We start from the raw sequence: 6,002 nt of genomic DNA on the forward strand, positions 1-6,002 counted from the left end.
TTCTACAGACTTCGGTCAGTTTTTATGTGAAATGTTTAAAAAGGCACACTTCTTAAAGAGGGAGCAGGTTCCAAACAAAACTGCTGGCAACTGTTTTCTCAGCTGCTATGAAAGTTAACCCCCCAATCTTCCCACTTTATTAGCGCTGGGAAATGCAGCTGACTTTAATATCTGTAAGTTTATTTTCCCCAGACTTTAATTTCCAGATCACCATCTGTCTAGACACTGTCAATTACTAATAAGTGTACGCAAGGTGAGTTTAAGGGTACTCAATATTTTTTTCTCCATGCGATTAAATTTCCAGGCAGCACTGAACCAACCCAATATATTCACATTTGTCATTTAAGGCAGATGTCACATTATCCAGAACAAATTAAAGACCTTTTCATTTATTTTACTGAAACCAAAGTACAGAAGTTGTGGAAAGTACCCTGAATTTCAAAGGTCTTCTTGAGGTTGTACAAGAGGAACAATCTTTTCCTTGGGTATCCCCCGCAAAAAAAAAAAATAATAAAAAAAAATCTGTGAGGTGTGGGAAGGATTCAGCTGAAACGAGTTGTGAGTTAACATTGCTTACTATAAAGAGAAAATGGAAACGCTTTTGAGAAGCAATCAGACCAATGATACCCATCCCTATATTACTTTGTACAGGAAACAATTTGTCTATGCTGGAAAAAGCACGATTACTTTTAGCTTAAATACCATTTTCACTAAGTAGCTTCTACTGCTGGCAGCCCTTTCTGTACACGCGGGTTCCCAAGCTCCAGCCAGCAATCCCCGGCCGGTGCAGAGCCAGCTCTGCAGGCACTGGTACAGACATCACCTGGGAACAAGCACTTTCATTCTGCACGTTGTGTCAGACACGGTGGCAAAAAGAACAAGCTCAGTCTATGCTTTGATCTCCAGTATTGCTGCTCGTGGAGAGGATGCCACAGCCATTGGGAAAGATCAGCCACAAGAAAAAAACAAAACTAAAATCTCTGATAACATACACTCTTAGTGAAAACTGATTATAACTGATTCTTACATACATGTTTATCAAATTTCCTTCATAATGTGAAGAGATTTGTGCCTTTTCCTCTGCACTAAGCCACTGGATCCCATTCCCCACCCACCCTGAGGCATCTGTTCCCCCAGCTGTCTTAAAAGCAAAGTCAGCTGTTTGTGTGACCACCGTTCAAACCAGGAGGCAAGGACACTGGGCTTCAGGGAAAAGAGGAGAAAAAGGACCAATGTTTTGTACTTCTTTTTTTCTTCAAACATGGAACTGAGAGCTGATAAAAAATTAACATTCCTATAAACATATTTTAATTGGCCAACCCAGGTTAATAAACACTGAAGTGTGAAATACTAGACCTAAACCCAATGTCTCAGGAGTGCTGTAGCTTCCTGAACTTCCCTTGCCGTGAGACATCCCTGCAGTATCTTCTTAAACTACCAGGAAGGCTCACTCCTTTTGCTTCCCAAAGACAGCAGGCGATGCAACATCGAAGTCTAGGGGAGATCCATATAGAACGTAAACACACTTTCAGCTCATGGGTTCCCTCCTCTAGCTGAGGTACTCCATTCACACCCATGTTTACCAGTTTCATAGGGTTTCTGGGGAGAAACATTCAGTCTGCCTTGTTAAAGCTGCTCTACAAGAAGTAAGAGTCACTTACACACTGCAAGACAGGATGACCAAAACACCCCAAAACCATGTCTGCCTGGCCCTGGCTAGGACCAATCACCTTGCCCTAGCAAACCTGGACTGCGAGCAGAAACGCCCCGAGCATGGCAGCGACTGAAACAACGATCACTGCTTTCAGACCATATGCTCTCCAAACAGCAGTTAGTTGATTTGCTTTGTCACACAAGGATGTTAAATGTTGGGTGCTTCAGATCCCATTTGGAGGCCATCCCCCTGGAGTCTAGGAAGCACACTCAGGACTGAAGGCTCCACTGAGATTCAGATACTTAAAATCCCCGTGAAGAGCTGGCCTTTCTGTTTATTCCCATTCAACCATGTTCTTGTGGATGTCTTAACAGCGCAGAAACCTAAGGGGCTGAACGTTTGGCAGGCTAAACATAATGCTAAACTATTGCTGTTTTGTTTTCTCTGTTTTTTCCTGGAAGGTTCTCTAATTTTAAATAAGCTGTAGGGAAAAATAAATATGGTTTATTAAGTACAAAAGAACACTTCAAACTGCGGCATGCCACCTAACGGCAGAACAGCAACATGGTGCACTGCTGCCAGTCAACATACATTAGGAAGCCACAACACAAAACTCTTGTTTATTACTAAGCTGCAACAACCTGCGGGGTCAGCACTACTTTGGGGAAAAATAGAAAAGCAAACGAAAAAAAACACAATCAAGGAAATTCCTTCACACACACACAAAAAAACCCAACCAAAAAACCCAAACACATTTGCAAACTAAACCAGGCAGAACTTCTGTTTTAGCAACTTTAGCAGTATCTTACCATTATGGAAGTAGAATTATATGAAAAGAAATTTACTTCAGGTGTAAATTTATCATGGAAACATACAGGGGTCACACTGCATGTACACACCTTCTCAAAAGATTCATTCATTCAGAAATAAAATGCGTGGTAAAAATGTCTGCTCATCTTGGCTTTCCACATTAAAGAAGAATGTAATATGGCAGGATCTAGTCGTCTTACTTTTCTTAGCTCTGCATCACATCCAGCTATTTCTGAGCATTCTGAGGCTAAATTAATAAACGTGCTACAGACATCTTAAAAAAAAGTCAGAATACCTGCAGTTGCCAAGGTAGGAAGGCTGTCAATCCTAAAAGATGCAGGAATATTATCTTCAGAAGCAGGCATGTTTCATCTTTTTTTTTTCTATTCATACTCGGAATATGTGTTCCATAAAATCACATCACACTGTAATTTTAGCACCTATCTCATACTGCCTTGAATGATAGGTACACATCAGCATGGTGCATCTAGACACCTTCAGATGGGCAATGTGACCAGAGCTGAAAGCAGCTTCAGCTAAGAGAGAATGTCACATCCCCAAATTACACATTACACATCCCCAAATCTTCCATTCAACATACTCTAGTTTCTCTTCCAAATCCTTTGTTTCAGCCAACAATATCTAGGACTTCTGGTTTTAAGAATTATTTTCAGGATTCAGGAACTATAGTCTGGACAAGACAGAGGTAAAGGTAAAGCGCCAACTGCTCCTTTTAAGCAAAAAAAATATCCAAGTCATTTTACTGAGAAAGCTGCTGGTCTTAGCATAAAGGACAAAGCTTGAATCCAGACTGAGTGACTATCAAATGACAGTCTTTGATTTCTTTACAGATGCTAATACTAAATAACATATGTAACATTAATTTCTGAAATCCAAACTGTTTTGCAAATGTATATAAATTTTTATATTTTTCTCACCTTGGACAGCAGAAAAAACAAAACGGAAAAGCACCGCAGTAGTTCAGCCATTTTAACAATGACAGAAGTTCCCAACTACACTGGCACACATTCCAGGAGAATTTTCTTGCATTAAAAAAAATCAAAACAGACTCTACTGAATATTTTCTTTCTTTAAACAAAAAACCTTGTGGAAACACCACATAGTTTTGAAATTCTGACCAGCTTGGTTCACCGTTACAGACTGAGTCAGGAGCTGAACTTGGCAGCTGGAAAACGTCTACTGCTGGCCCTTTGCTCGGGGCACTGAATCACACCACCTACCTCCGCCCCCCACCTACAGCCCGGCATTATGCACAAAGGTTTAAGTGGTGCTAATGTCCAATTAGACTGGGTCAAATGAGCATAGCATTTGAACACCTGAGCATCTTCTTGCCACAAAACTGTGCACTCTGCTGTCTGTAATACAATGCGTAAAAGAGATCTACAGCTCCAAGAACAATGTTTCTGTCACCTCTTAGTAGTCCTCCTTCCATTTTTCTAAGTGAACTTGTCTCAACTCATACAATGAACTCTTGGGAAAAAGGACTGCATAGGTGTATACATTATTCTATTATTCAAATTACTAATATAATTAGTAAAGGACAATTTCCCAGCAGTAAACCAGTTATAGCAACTAATGTCTTTATATGGTAATTAAAAGGGCAATAAAACTGAATTATAAGAACAGAGCCTCTAGCAATTAAAGCCTTGGACTCTTGAAAAACACTAGAGAGAATGAAGGAAGAGCGAGCAACTAGCCATCCATTTCTTGGCTGAAACAAGCACCATTTTAATAGTGGCACATGAAGAGACAGTGACAGTACCTGCCAATAAACCGTTTCAAAAGACAAAAAAAATTATGTATTTCTAGAAATATATAATATTTATACAAAATGTATTTATTTATATTTATATAAAATTGTATGTTTATATAAATATATAATATATATTATCTAAGCAATAATCTTATATTGCTAAATGCAGAGGAACAAGCACATCAATCACAGCTCAGTCTCACAGACAGAAGGCTCACATACTTTTCTTGGTGAAGGAACACTTGATATAATCTTAAACAATCATTGCCTGGGACTTCTGTTGAATCAACATCCGAATTTACCACAGGACATTAGCTAGCTTTTCCTTTACACCCTGAGTGTATGCCAAACACAGAAGCTGGTAAGTCGGATATGAAAAGAGCTTTCCATTGAAAGGCTCCTCTATTCCATCCAGCTTGGTTACTGGACAAGACTATACCTAAACAAATAATCGGTATAATCTTCTGATTCTTGTGACAAAAGCTGCTGACATTTCGCAGCAGACAGACTCAAATGTTTAACTTTCAACCTCAACAAAAGTGTAGGTAATTAACATCTTTCCCTGTTTACAAACCTGGCAACATTTCAAAACAAGAAGCTGATATTCTAAGCAATCACTTTTCCCTTCAGCAAGGGGAAAACAATACATTGCTAATTCAACATTCTGTTGTTACAAAGCAGTAGTGCAACTGCAGTCTAAGGACATAGGCCAAAGAAGGGCTGTAGGCAGTCTTATTAGACTAGCTAGAAAAAACACCAAGTTTCAGACATACACATCCTTATTCAGAACTCATGTACCTGAAAGCTTCTGTACTTTTGTCAGATAACCTGCAAGTAGTGTAATAAAAAGTCATTAAGAGGTTAATTCTACCTGTCGATCTTGCCTAGCATGTAATTTATGCATGGTGGCTCCTAACTAATCATCTTTAACTATATGAAAATAATGATTTCTTGGCAAAATAAGAAATTGCAAGGGATTGCATGTTCAAAATATGATTTATTGATGTATTTTTAATCATGTAGCTCCTTGCAAAGATACACATTATAAATTATGGAACAAGTATAGTTCTTTCCACAGCTTTCACATTTTAGTCCTCAAGTCCAGGTCAGTATTTTGAAATGAGATGTTCAAAGGTAAGTTATGCAAAATGGCTTTAAAAAACTACACTAAAAAGCTTCAGTTCTTTCAGAATTCAAAATACATATATAATAAGCGGCATTACAGTGTCTGCACTACACCCCCAAGCGATATATGCAGGAGAAGCAGCATACAGTACCTGCAACACACCTCAAGGTACACTTCATGATTAGCAGTATACAGCACCTGAACATCTACAGCAGCCTCAAAATTTATCTTAGTACAACAAATGCTCAAAGGGTTTACAGCATCTGTAGCAAGGTTAGATGAATGATAACACATTACAACCACGTGCAAGTGAGCCCTGCTTACCTGTGCATTCAGACCAAGCAGTACACACCAGCATTTCACCATTGCACTGTGACGCTCCCCAAGCAGAGCCACATACCCTGCAAACTTGTCCCACAGTACACGAGAACAACTCATTGCCCATATCCCTCTCCCCTTCATGCCCACTCTGTCAAGAAGGCAGGCTCCACTGAACTTCCATCAAGATTAAATTACATTTATGACCAACTGACATCACTGCATTAGTGGGGATGTACCTCTGCAGTTAAATTTTATACTTCATGCTTGCTTGCCCTAGACTCTTTTTCTTAAGCTTGATGTTGACAAAATGCCAGACC

Source organism: Falco biarmicus, chromosome 6 (genome assembly GCF_023638135.1).
Source record: "Falco biarmicus isolate bFalBia1 chromosome 6, bFalBia1.pri, whole genome shotgun sequence".
NCBI lineage: Eukaryota > Metazoa > Chordata > Aves > Falconiformes > Falconidae > Falco > Falco biarmicus.